This window comes from Trichomycterus rosablanca, chromosome 17 (genome assembly GCF_030014385.1).
Source record: "Trichomycterus rosablanca isolate fTriRos1 chromosome 17, fTriRos1.hap1, whole genome shotgun sequence".
Classification (NCBI taxonomy): Eukaryota; Metazoa; Chordata; class Actinopteri; order Siluriformes; family Trichomycteridae; genus Trichomycterus; species Trichomycterus rosablanca.
In genome coordinates, this window is record NC_086004.1 from 17088086 (window position 1) to 17107496 (window position 19411).

Consider the following 19411-nt stretch of genomic DNA (forward strand, 5'->3'; position numbering starts at 1 on the left):
TGACAGGGTTAAATGCCGTGCCTAAAAAACCAACAGTGGCTGCATGGCAGAGATGAGATTACATTCACATTACATCTGCAGCATTTAGCAGACACTTTTATCCAAAGCAACAGTTGTGACTAGGGATGCACCGATCCGATATTAAGATCGGATATCGGTCCCGATATTACCAAAATGAGATGGATCGGATATCGGATAATCAGGCCGATCCATGGGTCCGATACGTTCACTTTAGTTCGTTTGCGACGCATGCTAAGCCCATACAGGACGTGCTGCTGACGTATGGCGTATAACACAAACAAAAAGAGCAACATGGAGCGAACCAAAGAGTCAGCTGCATGGAGGTATTTCACGCTTGCTATGCTAAAAAGTTCGATGGCAACAAGTTTATTACTCAGGTTTAGCTGCTATATTTTATTTTGAATTACTGTTTGCACTAAATATTTATGGATAAGTTTATTTGAAAAAGTTATTTAAGCTACTACTGTTTTTCTCATTGTCAGCAGCCACATTTTGGGTGTGTTCGAAAAACCTAAGGAGCAGCCTCGCTGTCTTACTGTCTACATAAGCGGCTGCCTCAGTAGAGAGGATTCTAATAAGTCATCAACTTATAAGTCAGGTTATTCGAACGCGCTACTTACACAGCGATTCCATCGGGTTTTGCATTTAGCATCTTGCCATTAAAAACAGTGAACTGAGGTAGCACAGCGCTAACGCTAACGTCAATATAACATTTCCCTTCATGTACCGATAACGGTTACATTTCCTGACAAGCTCGAACTTGCAAATAAAAACACTCGGTATAAGTTTATACAAGTTAAAAATCAGTAATATTTTATTTACGTTTGATAATAACTCCATTTGTTTCTCTGCCCCGTCAGCTATGTTTATTTTTCTGTAAGAAAAGCGCACCCGACCCGCAATGAATGCTGGGATTGCTTTGGTCACCAAGGCAGCGTCGGATGCTTACTCGTTGAGTGAAAATAACACTGAAATATTAAGATGCCTGTTTATTATTTTATTGACAAATAAATAGCAGTTCAGTACATTTATATCTGTGTTAATTATATTTTGTTTTGCAAACTTAGTAATGTTTAAGTCAATCCTGATGCCTTAAGTCTTTCCCACATAATAAAGTATACGGTTTATTAATTCAACAATGGTATCGGATCGGTATCGGGTATCGGCCGATATGCAAAGTATATGTATCGGATCAGTATCGGAACTGAAAAAGTTGGATCGGTGCATCCCTAGTTGTGACCTAATAAAATTCAAGCATTTATCGATGGCTGAACTTGAACCAACAACCTTTAAATCACTAATCCAGTACCTTAAGCATTAGGCTACCACTGCAGAGCTGAGATTAGAACCCACAACCTTCTGATTGATAGCCCAGGGCTCAACCCCACTAGGCTACCACTGTCCGATCTATTCTTTACACAGAACTCCTTGAGCGTCGTTTTATTTTATTTAATGTGTGCTCTCTGACTGGATGAAAATGCCTGGCTCACAATTGACATTGCAATTTATCTCAAAGGTGTTCAGTGGGGTTTAAGTCAGAGTTGTGTGCAGGCCACTGGAGTTCCTACACAGCAAACTCAGCCCTAATTTGTGCACAGGGGTACATTCATGTTAGAAAAGAAAATGACCTTGTCTAAACTTTACTGAGGCGCCTGTTACCAGAAAGTAAATTGTAGCATAATGTTTCAGCATACTGAGCTGAGAGAAATGTCGAAACAGAGCCAAAGTGACCTTGACATTTGCTACAGTCTCTAAGGGAAGTCAATCCCAGGTCAGTGAGCAGCACCAGTATCAAAAAACCATCATTAATTCACAAGCATTGATTAATCCCAAATGAAGGAGCTGGGGTTACATTTCTCTGCTTACTTTAGCTGAATGCTAAGAATCCGCTGAAGCTGTTTAGGCATGGAGTCCACTAGACCCCTGAAAGTGTGCTGTCGTATCTGGCACCAAGATGTTAGCAGCAGATCCTTTAACTCCCGTAAGCTGCGAGGTGGGGCCTCCACGGATCGGACTTGTTTGTCCAGCACATCCCACAGATGCTTGATTGGATTGAGATCTGGGAAATTTGGAGGCCAAGTCAAAGTCCACACTCCACCTCAAACTCATTGTTGTGCTCCTCAAACCATTCCTGAACCATTTTTACTTTGTGGCAGGGCGCATTATACTGCTGAAAGAGGCCACAGCCATCAGGGAATACCGTTTCCATGAAAGGGTGTACATGGTCCCCAACAATGCTTAGGTAGGTGGTGCGTGTCAAAGTAACATCCACATGGATGGCAGGACGCAAGGTTACCCAACAGAACATGGCCCAAAGCATCACACTGCCTCCGCTGGTTCGCCTTCGTCCCATAGTGCATCCTGGTGCCATGTGTTCCCATTTTCATTTACATTTACATTTTCAGCATTTAGCAGACGCTTTTATCCGACTTACACAATGAGCAGAACACGATGAGCAATTGAGGGTTAAGGGCCTTGCTCAGGGAGCCAACAGTGGCAACTTGGTGGTGGCGGGGCTTGAACCGGCAACCTTCTGTTTACTAGTCCAGTACCTTAACCACTGAGCTATCACTGGCCCCCAGGCAAGAGATGCACATGCACCCGGTCATCCACGTGATGTAAAAGAAAACATGATTCATCAGATCAGACCACCTTCTTCCATTGCTCCATGGTCCAGTTCCAATGCTCACGTGCCCATTGTTGGCGCTTTCGACGGTGGACAGGGGTCAGCATGGGCACCCTGACTGGTCTGCGGCTGTGCAGCCCCATACGCAACAAACTGTGATGCACTGTGTATTCTGACACCTTTCTATTAGAACCAGCATTAACTTCTTCAGCAATTTGAGCTACAGTAACTCGTCTGTTGGATCAGACCACACGGGCCAGCCTTCGCTCCCCACGTACATTAATGACCCTGTTGCCGGTTTACCACTGTTCCTTTTTTGGACCACTTTTAATAGATACTGACCACTGCAGACCGGGAACACCCCACAAGAGCTGCAGTTTTGGAGATGCTCTGACCCAGCCATCGCAATTTGACCGTTGTCAAACTCAAAATTCTTCCTGCTTCTAACACATCAACTTTGAGGATAAAATGTTCACTTGCTGCCTAATATATCCCACCCACTAACAGGTGCTGTAATGAAGAGATAATCAGTGTTATTCACTTCACCTGTCAGTTTTCATAATGTTATGCCTTGTCGGTGTATATGTATTATTATTTAGGCTAAAATGAGCAGGAAAAAAATCAGTACTTAAAGAAAAAGTGTGGCTGATATGGATTAGCATTTTGATCGTTTTGACAGCAGACCACAGCAAAATAATCACAAACCCAATTCTAAAAAATTTGGGACACCACAAATAAACAAAAAAAAAAAGACAGCAATAATTTGTATATCTTTTTTGGCCTGTATTTAATTAAAATAAATGCAAATACAAGATATTTCATGCTACAATCTCAGCAGGTGCTATCGGCCGACCACCTACACGGACATGAGCATTTATCACAGTAGTGCAGCATGACAGTTTCTCATGCAGTGTTGTCTGAGTGCTCTGGCATTGCTCTACATAAACTGAGATTTCTCTGGAATTCCTCTACCGTTTCACGTAAGATGTAAGATACATGGTAAGTGTGTCCAAAGAACTTAACTATGACATCTTTGTTAGCAAGAACCGAGCCATGTGTGGATCCTTCTTCTACATCCAATTATGATACCATCATATTTTGCCAATTTACCTGCTTATTTGGGATGTTTCATGATAATGTTATGTTTCAAAACATTGTCATAACTTTTTTACAATTTGTGGGTTGCAGGAATCAAACATAAAAAAATATTTTTATTTACAAGATCCAATTAAGTTGGTCAGTCAAAAGTGTAAGTATTTTTTGTCAGTTAAAGGATCAATAGAATTAACAAATCACAGTTTCTTGTTTTTATTGCATTTTATAAAATGTCTTAACTTTAGCAGATTTTGTAGTTTGTCTTTACTGTACTTTTAAACATAATTTTACTATAAATAAGAATCTAAAGACTCGCTCCAAACAACATCTTATTATACAGTGACAAAGATAATAAAGATATCTTATATTTTGAAAAAAATAAGGTTTGTATTCACACTGACCTTAAATTTTATGGCTACAACCTTTTCCAAAAAAAAGTTGGGCCATGGGAATGTTTCCACTTTGTTATATCACCACTCCTTTTACCAACATTCTGTACTCATCTGGGAACTGAAGGCTCCAACTGTTGTAGTTGTGAAAGTGCAATAATTTTTTATCCTCATTTGATAACAGCTCAGTTGCACAACAGTCCAGGATCCATGTTGTTGAATATTGTCTTTCATAATGCAGCACACATTTTACCTTTTCACTTTTTTGGAATCTGGGTTGTACTTATTTCCTCCAGGCTCCAGATTGCCCACACACAAACCAACCAACACACACTGGTCTATAAAAGACCATCTGCTCTGAACTTAGGTCATTCTCTTGGTGGCACATTGTAACAAAAGCCTGAATGGGACGAGACCCTATGGACATTTTATTCTACAGATCAATACTTTTTAGGTCTGTCCTTACAAGAATCTTTATACAAGCAGTGCAATAGTAACTCTTAGTCCCCTATTTTTGTATTTACATTCATTCTTTTTTAGATTTTAAGACACAATTCATTAAAAGAAAAAGAAAACTTATTAAAACAAATAAACAAAATTAAATAATCATTTAATTATTAAATTGGAATAATGAGTCATCCAGCACCAACTGCTTTCCAACTGTGCCCTGTGAATGCAGTACCTGCCCCCTTAGTTAGTTAATCAAAAAGACAAACTGATTTAACAATTAGGTTAGACAGGTAAATTGCATATGACGTGGCCTGGAAAAGTTTTGAAACAAGCTCTTAATCAAGATCCAGATCTTTTAATGCTGCAATCTTTAAACGCCTGGTCTTTATCTAAAGTCTACCATAAGCTGGGCAGATCTATACATTCTTTGTACTTAATAAGGGCCTCTAATAACCACTCATTCAGTGCAGGCTGCATATATCCCCCCTCCACAGCCACAGACCAGTGCTACAGTACATCTGGCAAACTGCTTATAGGTCCATGATGTGAGGAAATATGGGCCATGAGGGCAGAGGATATCCTCTGATGTAGTCTTTTTAATCCCAACAGGATCAGCTCAGTATCCAAGGCCACAAAGTTACAGAAAGCAACTACTGAGCCACAGCTTCTGGAGCTCTTTCCATAGTGGTGATGAAGAGGGGGCTGAGGGGGTTGTTATTGACCCATGAGGCCACTTTCCTTCAAGCTTTAATTCTCATTCCATTTGACTTCCTTTATGTGGTTTCTAGAACATAATAGTACAGATGCATTTAAGTGGGCATTTTTAATATGTATTACTGGTCACTATCTGACCACAAATCAGAAAGTCTTAAAAGAATTGCATGTCACATCCTGAAAACTATTCATCATTTAGGGGTGACATGTTCCATTTGGGTTCAGCTTGTGAAGCTCTGAAAAACAGCCACAAAACTACAGCACCTACCAGCAGATGAATGACACCAAACCTGGATTGCCCATACACATTGCCAGTTCATGGTTTATTAATAAGAAACTTAAAAGTAAGAGGCTAGTGTTGTTGTTAAGTGTTGAATATCTTTAATCATTAACACCTCTTAATGTGCTTTGGCTTCTGCCTCAAAAACATAGCTAAACCCAAAAGGTTATCTCAGCACAAGGTCCAAAACTGATTAATCTAGGCATTTATTACTAGCAAACTAGACCCCTCTAATGGACTTCACACCAACTTCCCTAAAATACATAAACATACATAAATACAGATGTTCACTTATTTTTAATTCACTGACTTTTGCCTGTTATTTTAGCCAGAACATTGTATCAAAAGTGTTTTCTGATGGAGTATGAAAAATAAATACTTGTTAGGGATGTTAATAATTTACTCATTAACCGATAAACAACAATTATTGTTTAATAAATGTCAGGTAAAAGCTCATTTAAATTTATTATCAACTGAGTGAGAGTTCAGACTGCTGATTTGAGTCTCACCCAGCCTTAGTAAGCATGTGCCAGCTTTGTTTACAAAACCTAATTCGAAAAAAAACTTTATTACGCATTTAACAAACATCAGAAATATTAAACATGTGAACCACAAATAGGAAAGCTCTTTTACACTAACGAGTCTGACTACATGTTAAACTCTACACATGTGAATCTGTGCATTCATTAAAAATATTCCAGGCAGTTTTAGCCTAGCAGTTAAGGTCCTGGTTTAGTAATCAGAAGGTTGCTAGTTCAAACCCACCACTGCCAGGTTACCACTGTTGGGCCCTTGAGCAAGGCCCTTAACCTTCAATTGCTTAAACTGTATCTACTGTTTCTGCTAAATGCAGAAAATGTAAATGGTAAAGCTCTGCATATAATTACAATAATGTTGTGTATTCTTATTAATTATGATTAGCATGTTTCGTCAGCACTTTGCTAGAAGACTGACATTCTGATCACTAAACTGGTTCTGTTCACAGCATTTATCATTAACTTACTGTTCCACATTACTGACACATTCAGTTATGCTGGTTTTTTTAGACATGTTCATAAAAAACCCATTATTACTGATGTGTTTTAATAATAATGGAATTTTATAAGCTTGTCAGTTATTGGTTAAAAGATTCAGTTCTGCTCTTATAATAAAGATCACTCACTCACTTTCCTAACTGCTAATCCAACTAGGGTTGCGGGGAGGGGGGGTGCTGGAGCCTATCCCAGCTTTTCAATGGGTGCAAGGCACACAGGAACACCCTGGACGCCAGTCCAGCGCAGGGCAGACACACACACACACCTATTTACCTAAAGGGTAATTCAGTGTCTCTAATTAACCTGACTGCATGTTTCTGGACTGTGGGAGGAAACCGGAGCTCCGGAGGAAACCCACACAGACACGGGGTGAACATGCAAACTCCGCACAGAAAGGACCCGTATCACCCTGACTGTGGATCGAACCCAGGACCTTCTTGCTGTGAGGGGAGCCACTGTGCCGCCCATAATAAAAATCAGTTATCGTTTATTAGAATTTGGCAAATCCTGATTTCTTGCTTTCGAGGACTCATTTCCAGGCCATTAGCTGTATTATACCAGGGAATAACCTGGAAAAACAAAACAAGCTTACTAAACAACCGATTTGCCACTTCTACCTGCACTTTATGTGACAGGTATGTACGTACAGTGTTTAGGCACTGGGTTGCCACAGCAGTGTTATATGCTAGCCCATCACCACCAAGTCTCAAATCTTGGGTTCACATCTTGGCTGGGTAACGGGCTCAACAGACATAACTGACCATAGGAATAACCTGACGTGCAACACCTCCAGAGAGGGCAGAAGAGTACAAACATTCTCAAAACTTAAATGTACATTTTTATATAGGTAGCTTCTCTAGCATTATTTCAATGAATAACCTTTATTCATACATATAGCTCCCAGAGACAGCACATTCTTCAGTTCAAAGAAACAAAGAGATGTTTAAGTTCATGTGCAAACACAGGGAATAGAGGTTAAGTGATGGGTGTGAAAGTATGGAATGCGTTTAGCAGGAGCTGAGTGTAAATATGCTTTCAATTTATCATGCTCTTAAAACAGAAGTTACTTCACCAAGAATACACCCTACTGTTAAAGAGTAGCCATCAAAATGTATTTAGACTGTATCCATTACTACCCCATAGCATGAGCTTACATTTTGCATTAGGCTGGGATATATCATGATGTGATATTTACAACACAACATGCTTTTCTAAAAGTATTCAGGTATCGTCAAGACTTTGAGAACACTAACCAATATATTAGGACAATATTTGTTTGTCATATGCATACATTAGTGAGTACAGAGACATTGAACATAATGAAAGTGGAAATTTAAACACATTTTTTCCACAGCATAAAGCTGCACTGGGCAACAGTAATAGACTTCACTGTTAAAAATGATCCGCTAGCAAGCTAACATTACTCTGCATCTTGCTCAGCTCCAGTTGCTCAGAACCTGGACCATATGCAAGATATTAGAACATGATTATACACTGTCTATAACTCAGATCCACATGGAGCAATTTAGAGCAAATATCAAAGCAGGAATAAAGAAAACCATCTCTCATGTTTCAACTCTGATCTCGTCTAAGCCTGATAACATTGAGCGGTCATCAATTAGGATGCAGAGGCCCAGGCAAAGCACTTCTGGTCCGCTTTATAAACAATCAGCAACATGATCTAAACCGGACATTGTTAGGTTGCTGGCCAAAACTTTTTAAAGATCACTTTTGCCCTAACACATGACTGGAAGAGTTAGTCGGCTTGCAACAGCATGCTTGCTAAACAACCAATTTGCCACATCTACGTGATAGTTATGTATGTACAGTTTTTAGGCACTGGGGTGCCACAGCAGTGTTACATGCTTGCCCATCACCACCAAGTCTCAAATCTTGGGTTCACATCTCGGCTGGGAAACAGGCTCAACAGACATAACTGACCATGTCCAAAGACCAGATGGGGGTATAACCCCCTTGCCACTTCAAGAGTGGTGACTACTGTCTGATCAAAGCAATGGCATGAGTGGTATAAAAATATGTTAATAGAAGCATGGCCCTTTACACATTTTAGGTTCTATAAAATGAACCTCTGCTAGCTAGTGTAAGAATGCAGCCTGCTGCCGATCAGCCAGCACGAGTGCACCAAGACACTGAGGGCGTGTTCGAAAAGCTAGTGCGCTCTCTACATAGACAACATTTTACGCCATCCTGTGCGCGCTCCCGATAAGGAGGCTGTTCGAAATCCTAGATGCCTTAAAATCCTCCCTTCTGAGGCATCTTAATATTTCAATGTTATTTTGGCTCAAGAACGAGTAAGCATCCGACACTGCCTTAGTGACCAAGGCAATCCCAGAATTCATTGCAGGTCGGATGCGCTTCTCTCACAGAAAAATAAACATGGCTGACGGGGCGGAGAAACAAATGGAGTTATTTTCAAACGTAAATAAAATATTACTGATTTTTAACTTGTATAAACTTGTACCGAGTGTTTTTATTTGCAAGTTCGGGCTTGTCAGGAAATGTAACCATTATCGGTACATGAAGGGAGGCTATATTGACATGTTAGCGTGCCTCAATCCATTGGTTTTAATGGCAAGATGCTAAACGCGAAACCCGATGGAATCACTGTCTAAGTAGAGCGTTCGAATAACCTGACTTATAAGTCAATGACTTATTAGAATCCTCTCTACTGAGGCAGCTGCCTATGTAGACAGTAAGACAGTAAGACAGCTCCCTAGATTTTCGAACACACCCTGAGTGTATCCAAACAGAACAATGCAAAAAGGATAAAAAAAATACCATGTTTATTCCTAAAACTCATGCATTAGTAAAGAAACAGCAAAATGTTGCATCCTCAACATTCTGAATTGCTGCATCCCAAATCGTATATTACCACAGTAAGTGATGCAGATTTTTCGATGCAGATATTTTAAATTATTTTGGTCTAATTTATTTAATAGGATTTTAACGTCATGTTTTACACAATTCAATATTAGCATTATGAGTCAGACTGCTCTCTTCATGATAGCATAGCCACTGAGCCGTACAAATCAGTGGCTCACCACAAAGAAGCACTTCTTACTGTCAGAAACACACTTGTTCAATAAGATCATCCAGCTGGCAGAGAAATCAAATCAAACATCTGTCTTTTTTTCTTTGTCTCTCGCACTTGCTCGCTTAGCCTGCAAAGTAGCAAGCGAGCAGGCAGAGGGATCTCCCATGTCTGAAAATCTGGTGTCGCCATGGCGACACAACCAAGTAGTTCACATTTTTTGAGTACAGCACTGGCAAACGAGGCCGTTTAGATTTGTTCACCCCTTCATCTTCCTGGCTTGCTGCCTCTGCACTTAAGGCTCAACCTTCAAGTTGGGTTTGGTCAAAGTAAATATATTTAACAAGACAGATGAATAGAGAGATTGAACAGAAATCCACCAACTGTTGCCCATAATCTGTTAGACAGGGTTAGGGAAATGAGAAGGGGGTGATGACCTCAAGGCCACAAAACCAGAAAGTTAATTAAAAGGTATTTCCCGAGACTGTGGGAACGCAATTTCACAGTGACCAAGCAAGTTTAAAACGATCTCAGTGTAAATCAAAAAAGCTTTTAACCCAAAACATATTGACCAAAAATTCTCCTGTTGTCTGTCTCCATCTGGTATTTACTTCCTTAGGCATACATCCTTGTGTTTTCCTTCCACAGATTCTGGAAACAACATGTGCAAATCCAATCTGTTTCATGTTTAACGAATATGATCAGTGGAGTTGACCGTTGAATGATGGTAGTTTGTGAAGCCACAAATCCACTATTTGCCCCAAACCGTTTCTCTATTAATAAAAGCAGGAAGAGGTGAAGCAGAGGAGCAGAAGGATCCACATGTGGGATCAAAATGTTTTAATGGCTTATGAAAGAAAACAGAAAAGAACAGATGCATGGTAAAACTCAAGTGTCCAATATACACTCATCAGCCATAACAAGGGCGGCACGGTGGCTAAGTGGGTAGCACTGTCACCTCACAGCAAGAAGGTCCTGGGTTCGATCCCCAGGTGGGCCGGTTCGGGTCCTTTCTGTGTGGAGTTAGAATGTTCTCCCTGTGTCTGCGTGGGTTTCCCCCGGGTGCTCCGGTTTCCTCCCACAGTCCAAAGACATGCAAGTGAGGTGAATTGGAGATACAAAATTGTCCATGAATATATTCGATATAACCTTGAGAAGTGATGAACCTTGTGTAACGAGTAACTACCGTGTGTCTGTCATTGAATGTAACCAAAGAGTGTAAAACATGACGTTAAAATCCAAATAAACAAACAGCCAGCCATAACATTAAAACCACCTCCTGGTTTCTACACACACTGTCCATTTTAAGCGTCTTTGAGTATCTTGAAAAGCGCTATATAAATAAAATGTATTATTATTATTATTATTTTATCTGCTCCACTTACCATATAAAAGCATATATTAGACCATTTCTCTACATTCTATTTTTAGCCTGCTTTCACCCTGTTCTTCAATGGTCAGGACCCCCACAGGACCACCACAGAGTAGGTATTATTTAGGTGTTGGATCATTCTCAGCACTGCAGTGACACTGACATGGTGGTGGTGTGTTAGTGTGTGTTGTGCTGGTATGAGTGGATCAGACACAGAAGCTCTGATGAAGTTTTTAAATACCATGTCCACTCACTGTCCACTCCATTAGACACTCATAACTAGTTGGTCCACCTTGTAGATGTAAAGTCAGAGACGATCGCTAATCTATTGCAGCTGTTTGAGTTGGTCATCTTCTAGACCTTCATCAGTGGTCACAGGACGCTGCCCACGGGGTTGGTGGACTATTCTCAGTCCAGCAGTGACAGTGAGGTGTTTAAAAACTCCATCAGCATTACTGTCTTATCCACTCATACCAGCACAACACACACTAACACACCACCACCATGTAAGTGTCACTGCAGTGCTGAGAATGATCCACCACCTAAATAATACCTGCTCTGTAGTGGTCCTGAGAGAGTCCTGACCATTGAAGAACAGCATGAAAGGGGGCTAACAAAGCATGCAGAGAAACAGATGGACTACAGTCAGTAATTGTAGAACTACAAAGTGCTTCTATATGGTAAGTGGAGCTGATAAAATGGACAGTGAGTGTAGAAACAAGGAGGTGGGTTTAATGTTATGGTGCTGATCGGTGTATATTTTTATTTCTTTCAACACTAAATTTTCAGACACAGCTGTCCAGTATTTAAAAATTAACCACACTATTTCTGGATTACTGTAAATACTGTAGCTGGAAACCTTCTAGACTACTGATTGCAACACGAGGGGTGCAACATACTTCCTCATTAATAATATTCATTAGGGTATTGAGTAAAGTCTGATTTTGTGGTTTTGTAAGCCATTTTAACCCATCACATTTAGACTCACTGGTTAAGGAATATTGAATCATTTATCAAATTTAAATCCAAATGGGACAAAGTAGATGTAAATAATAAACTTTACCTTGATCTTCCAGACTAAATAATGCTCTCTTCTGTTTTGCTCGTGTCCTAACATAAATGCTGTTGTACGGTAGTGTGGTGTCATTTTCTCCAAACACTCCATATAGTGTCAAACAGTTATATCCAGTGGTGGATAATCTCATTCTGAGACTTCATATGTTTAGTTAACATTCTCTAGTATGACAGTGAGAAAAGAGAATTCAAGGTTGCAAACACAAAATCACAACACCCAAACTGAAGGTGTTACAGTCTAAAACTTTATAGCAAATATGTACAACCTCACATATAATATATGGTACCTACTTAAACAAACTGATTAGACTTTACACAGTAAGTGCTGTGTGGTATGACGTTACATTCAGTACACCAGCTTTGATTCCTCGTACGGTATGGATTTTCATATACCGCCATACCGTAGCATAGTTAATACAACAGCTGTAGGCTTCAATAGGATGCAAATCACATAATATTATTCGCCGCTAAAAGCACTATGGAGCGTTGTGCAGACTGGATACAGCTCACTAGTTAGTCAGGTACCATTAGCATAACAGTGTTAACAGATGAGAAAGGCTTCCTCAATATAGTGGGAAAAAAATAAACAAAAACAGATGGAGGATGAAGAGAGGGAGACCAAAGATGCACTGGAAGAACCAGCCAAAGAAATGTTTTGAGCTGTGTCGGCAGTTTAGAAGTATTTTTGAGTTTCCGATATAGACTAAAACACTACATGCTGTATGGTTTGTCGAGCCATGGCTGTTGCAAAAAAGTAAATGGTGGAATGTCATTATTAACGCAGTAATAATCCACCAATGCAAGGACATAATTCCTCTATAGACAGGTGGAAAAAAAAAGCTTTCAGAGCAATAATTAAAACACTGGTTTCGAGGGATGTCTTGACTGGGCAAAAATACTTCAGGTCAGTTGCTATACCGTTATACCAACAACACCGAAGCAAGTTGGAAGGCGGAGATATATAAAGTCGTCCACTTTTTTTGTTACTACAGACCTGTGTTCAAGTTGTACATTGGAGTCTTACCTCAGTATTATGGTGTAACTATGCGCTTCATCAGTGGTGACAGGGAGATTGCAAAAGTCATTTTATTTGTTAAAGAGAAACCTAATGAGTAGTTCACACTACTAGTTGTGAGCTGAGTTTCAATCGCCGAGCAAACACCGAATTGCTCCTGAGCCGGCAAATCTAGCGCTGACCAGTTGGCGAGCGAAAATCAGGGCAAAAATCGTGTAGTGTAAACTAGGCATAAGAGTAACTGTATAATACTTAAACATAAAAAAACAATACAAATTGTATATATTGTTTCATGCGTACTGATTCCATAAAATATTGTGTCATTTTGTGGGGCCAAGCAAACCATATAGCACTTAAAACCTTCATTTTATTTATTTATTTATATATAAAAATATAAAATCACACCACCCAGCCCAGTTTTCAGCTAGTTTGTTGATAACATAAGAAGGTCAAGTTTAGCTACCTGGGAAGGTCATCTGGATAAGGGTGACAAATGTTTCCTTCATACACAAACTCACACAAGTTTTGCTTTTGTAACTTGAATAGGGTGGCATCCCTCCCACTCAAAAATGGGGCCAGTTATGTTCTCTAAATCCCTACCATGGAGAGCTGTGAAACAGCTGGGGCTTAAACTTGCCTTTCCAAATGTATAGGTCAGTCTTTTAGGCTACTGGGAGGTGATCTTTTTCAAGTGGGATGGCTTTTCTTTGTGTACATCGTTTTTGCAGCATTTCACCAGATCTTGTTATAAATGTTCTTGTAAATTTTATGATAACTGGTGAAATTGCTATGGTATACAAGTACAAAGTTGTGACTATTCTAAAACCACAACAGCCTGATATTACTAAAATATTTGACCTCTTGCTAACACTGCTGTATGTGGGTGTATATAGGAAAAAGGTCCTTACTTTTTATTTTATTTTACAACCTGGAAATGAAGAGGACATCTCAGTCTGGAGGAGAACAGATGTGAGCATTGCTTCTGTCATTAGCCACCAGATCAGGCACACAGACAGAGATAATTAAAAACACATTGAGGGGAAATGATCATTTATGCTTTAGTTCTGCACTACGAGGAAATGTGTTATCCTGCAGTCCAAACAGGCATTTCCACTGTAAACAAACACAAATCATGATGGGATTTAGAATCCCACAAGTTGATGTATACAGATTTCCAGTCTGGGTTAAATTCTTGTTATGGAAAGCCCCACATGTACCAGGGTTTGTAATATTATGGATTCACTATGGAGAGCAAAGAAAGTGGACATGTGTGGAGAACCTAAATTACAGTTCTAGTAGTTTGGACTATGACTCAAACTTGTGGACAACCAAGAGTTCTAAAAATGACCAAAATACCCAATTATTACGTTTTAATATTTCATCTCCCGACAAACCCGGAGACTGACTAGCCAGCTAACCACAACAGCACGAGATATTATAACGCTTTATTCAACCTTCTCACAACACTTCTTCAGCCTACATCCACGACAAAGCCTGTTCTCTTACCGTTACAACAAACCAACCACCATTTCAGGACATATTGTTTAGCTTTAAACCTCATCTCTAATGTTACAAATGATGAACAATTAAGCAGCACTTTGGACCGTTGCAAAAGTTTAGCAAATTAGCACTGGCACAATATAACAGACCGTTTCATGCACATTTCTCCCGAGTTAAATGTCACTGAACGCAGATGCAAATGAAGCCTAATAAATAAGCTGCTACGGTTTTCATGCAAGTGTCCTTCATGGACGTGTACATACCTAAAAGAATGTGTTTTAAGAACAATGTTGAAATATAATCTCTGCGTGGGTTTAGCTGCTCTCCGCTCGCTTTCAGCTCCGAGTTCAATCCAGTTGCTCTTCCTACAGGAATTTTCTCATCAGGAACACTGAGCTGGTGGAAGGAAATGTGGGCGGAGTTTATATCAAGGGGCGGGGCCCATTCAGCCTATTCAAACTTACAAATTGTAATTAATGGCTATTTTTTCTGTTGATAAACTAGTGTACACCAAACTGCCCGAAACACTGGTACACCAGTCTAATACTAATTAGACTAGATTAGTAATTCCCCCACGGGAGCGTAGGGCTGCAGAAAAATTATTATTTTTATTTATTTGCATTTACCATACCATTCTAGACCATGTGAGGTGGGGCATTAAGATGAAACAGTCAATATTGAATAGAATTCAACATTTTATTTATGCAGTTTTCAGTCAAAAATTTTTTGAGATTGATGTAAACAGATCAACAAAGAATCACCATTTAAGGCATTTGCTCTGCTTAAATGTCATTATTCAGTCTTTTTCTTTTTCATATTCAATTTGAGTTACAGTGTATCACGAAAGTGAGTACACCCCTCACATTTCTGCAAATATTTCATTATATCTTTTCATGGGACAACACTATAGACATGAAACTTGGATATAACTTAGAGTAGTCAGTGTACAGCTTGTATAGCAGTGTAGATTTACTGTCTTCTGAAAATAACTCAACACACAGCCATTAATGTCTAAATAGCTGGCAACATAAGTGAGTACACCCCACAGTGAACATGTCCAAATTGTGCCCAAATGTGTCGTTGTCCCTCCCTGGTGTCATGTGTCAAGGTCCCAGGTGTAAATGGGGAGCAGGGCTGTTAAATTTGGTGTTTTGGGTACAATTCTCTCATACTGGCCACTGGATATTCAACATGGCACCTCATGGCAAAGAACTCTCTGAGGATGTGAGAAATAGAATTGTTGCTCTCCACAAAGATGGCCTGGGCTATAAGAAGATTGCTAACACCCTGAAACTGAGCTACAGCATGGTGGCCAAGGTCATACAGCGGTTTTCCAGGACAGGTTCCACTCGGAACAGGCTTCGCCAGGGTCGACCAAAGAAGTTGAGTCCACGTGTTCGGCGTCATATCCAGAGGTTGGCTTTAAAAAATAGACACATGAGTGCTGCCAGCATTGCTACAGAGGTTGAAGACGTGGGAGGTCAGCCTGTCAGTGCTCAGACCATACGCCGCACACTGCATCAACTCGGTCTTCATGGTCGTCATCCCAGAAGGAAGCTGACGCACAAGAAAGCCCGCAAACAGTTTGCTGAAGACAAGCAGTCCAAGAACATGGATTACTGGAATGCCCTGTGGTCTGACGAGACCAAGATAAACTTGTTTGGCTCAGATGGTGTCCAGCATGTGTGGCGGCACCCTGGTGAGAAGTACCAAGACAACTGTATCTTGCCTACAGTCAAGCATGGTGGTGGTAGCATCATGGTCTTGGGCTGCATGAGTGTTGCTGGCACTGGGGAGCTGCAGTTCATTGAGGGAAACATGAATTCCAACATGTACTGTGACATTCTGAAACAGAGCATGATCCCCTCCCTTCGAAAACTGGGCCTCATTGCAGTTTTCCAACAGGATAATGACCCCAAACACAACCTCCAAGATGACAACTGCCTTGCTGAGGAAGCTGAAGGTAAAGGTGATGGACTAAACCCAATTGAGCACCTGTGGCGCATCCTCAAGTGGAAGGTGGAGGAGTTTAAGGTGTCTAATATCCACCAGCTCCATGATGTCATCATGGAGGAGTGGAAGAGGATTCCAGTAGCAACCTGTGCAGCTCTGGTGAATTCCATGCCCAGGAGGGTTAAGGCAGTGATAATAATGGTGGTCACACAAAATATTGACACTTTAGGCACAATTTGGACATGTTCACTGTGGGGTGTACTCACTTATGTTGCCAGCCATTTAGACATTAATGGCTGTGTGTTGAGTTATTTTCAGAAGACAGTAAATCTACACTGCTATACAAGTTGTACACTGACTACTCTAAGTTATATCCAAGTTTCATGTCTATAGTGTCGTCCCATGAAAAGATATAATAAAATATTTGCAGAAATGTGAGGGGTGTACTCACTTTTGTGATACACTGTACATATACTGTATTCCTAGGGGGGCCGTAGGGAGAGCCAAGCTGGTTGTCACAGGGGCACAACCCGCCCCCCCCCCCCCCCGCCCACCCCCGAACCGCCACTCATTTGGGGTTGTATGATAAAAGTGTACTTGTAATACTTTCACTAGGGCAGGCATACCCGATGACATTAACACAATCAGTAAGATTGAAGATTGTGTAAACAATATAAAAGACTGGATGTCGTGCAATTTTCTTTTACTTAATTCAGATAAAACAGAGGTATTATTTGTTGGATCTAAGGCTGTGAGAGACAAGTTGTCTAACCTGGTGCTAAACCTAAACACTTTCTCTGTTACTCCCAGCTCAGATGTAAAAAACTTGGGTGTCACAACAGATTCGGATCTCTCTTTTGATGCACATGTTAATAATATTACTAGAGTTGCATTCTTTCATCTGCATAATATCTCTTAAATAAGAAATATGCTTTCTGTTAATGAAGCTGAAAAACTGATCCATGCGTTTATTACTTCTCGGTTAGATTACTGCAATGCTCTTCTCACTGGATGCTCTGGTAGATCCATAAACAAACTCCAGTTGGTTTGAGTGCTAACTAGAACTAGAAAGTTTTATATTAGTCCAGTACTATCATCTACACTGGCTGCCAATTAAATTCCACATTAATTACAAAATACCTTTACTAACCTATGAAGCCCTACACGGCCTGGCTTCACAGTATTTGAGTGAAATTATTGAGCACTATAACCCAGCATGTTTACTTTGTAAACCAGGGTTGTGTGGCTCCGGTCCTGGGGGTCTGGGTAGTCTGGTGCTCTCATGTTTGTCAAATCTGTTGCCTGCTATGTATTGGCTTCTGGCTGCGCCTGGTTTCTGACCCCTAGGACGGGAACTGCCCACCCCAACTATAGACAAAGGCGCAGAGCTTGGGGGTTCTAGTTCATAGAAACTTGTGGTGATCAGGGATGTTGGGTTGCTGTCGTTCTGCCTCTCTTGTCCGATCACTCAGGTTTGTTGGGGAAGGTGGGCACTGACGTCCTGTAAAAGCCTTCATGACTGTGTTACCTGCTCGCTCTCCCATTTACTTATGCTGTAATAATTAGGGGTGCCGGAATCTCATGTTGTTCTCTGCAAAACTGACATTATAAAACGGATAGTTCCGGTCCTAAAATCTGATTGGCTGAGCCGCGTTCGAAGCCGTTGTAAAATCCCCGATAAACGCACACCTAGGACCACCTCACATCATTCCATATTAATACGCCACTGAATCGAAAAAGTTAATGTTATTTTCGCCCTCATGTTGCCTAGCAACACTGTTAATCGAACTATTTTGCGTCGTGGAAGAATGCTTTATTGTAAGTTTATACATGATAAATACATTTATGAATTAAACATTGTTGTATTTATTATATTTTTTGTTGACCGCCGTTTTATAAAAGCAATAAGCCACTCAAGACCGTGCATTACTGTTATGATTTTAGCACGGAGAAAGAAGTTTTAAAAACGTCATCCCCGTGCTAAAATCACAGTAATGCACGGCCTCTTGTGGCTTATTGCTTTATTTTACTCTTAATGATTTAATGTTACATTTTAACTAAATTTTCTGTTGTTTACCCTTGAGGTGGTTCTTTCGGAAACCTGTTTACCCACCTAAGGTTGAAGCCAGCAAGTCAAGACTGCTGTGCCATCAATGCTGGTCCTGCTAGATATGACGGGAACCTGCCTTGTTTGCACATGCAGGAAAGTCCAGCAACTCTGTTGTGTGGGATTTCTGTGTTCCAAAGCTTGTTGCACAGCATCCCAGATGTGTTTAAAAACATTGAGATCTGGTGACTCAGACAAGTGTTCCTCCAACCATAATTTGGCATCTCTAGACGTGTGGTGGCACATTGTCCTGTTGGACTTGTCAGAAAGGAGGCACACATAACATTCACCTGTCAGAGATGTTTGTAGACGTACCAGGGGTCTCATGGAATGCCAGCTAAACAAACCATATACCAATAGGAGCCACCACCAGCCGCTACAGTCCCCTGTTGAACCAGTTTTCTGGTATTTCAGTGTATATGAAAACCATACAACTTGTCAGTGATGGTTCAGACCTTAAAATTCAGACAGATAAACTGTAAAGTCTTGTGGAAAGTCTTGACAGAATAATGTCCGGCCATATAGTAGGCTGGGTCAGACTCCTGTGCATGCCTCAGCTCACACAGTGCCTCCGCCCCCACCGCTGCCTTGTGTACAGCAGCACACCTCTCTGCACAGTCAAAAGTAACTCACAGCTTCAAACAATGATGGCATGGTTTGTTCTGGCATGGCCGGCGAGAAAGCGCATTAGCATTACCGTGCTGCCACCTGGCACAGTGCTGGATGTCA

General features: G+C 40.6%; 1 protein-coding gene across 2 annotated transcripts in view; it reads right to left on the minus strand.

The window, feature by feature from the left end:
* Positions 1-14983, minus strand: part of ccdc102a (coiled-coil domain containing 102A) — a 160630-nt gene extending 145647 nt beyond the window's left edge. For both annotated transcript variants that reach the window (XM_063012751.1, XM_063012752.1), the window contains exon 1: positions 14886-14983. The gene's annotated coding sequence lies outside the window, so the exon portion shown is untranslated. The remainder of the gene's footprint in view (positions 1-14885) is intronic.
* Positions 14984-19411: the final 4428 nt, after the last annotated feature.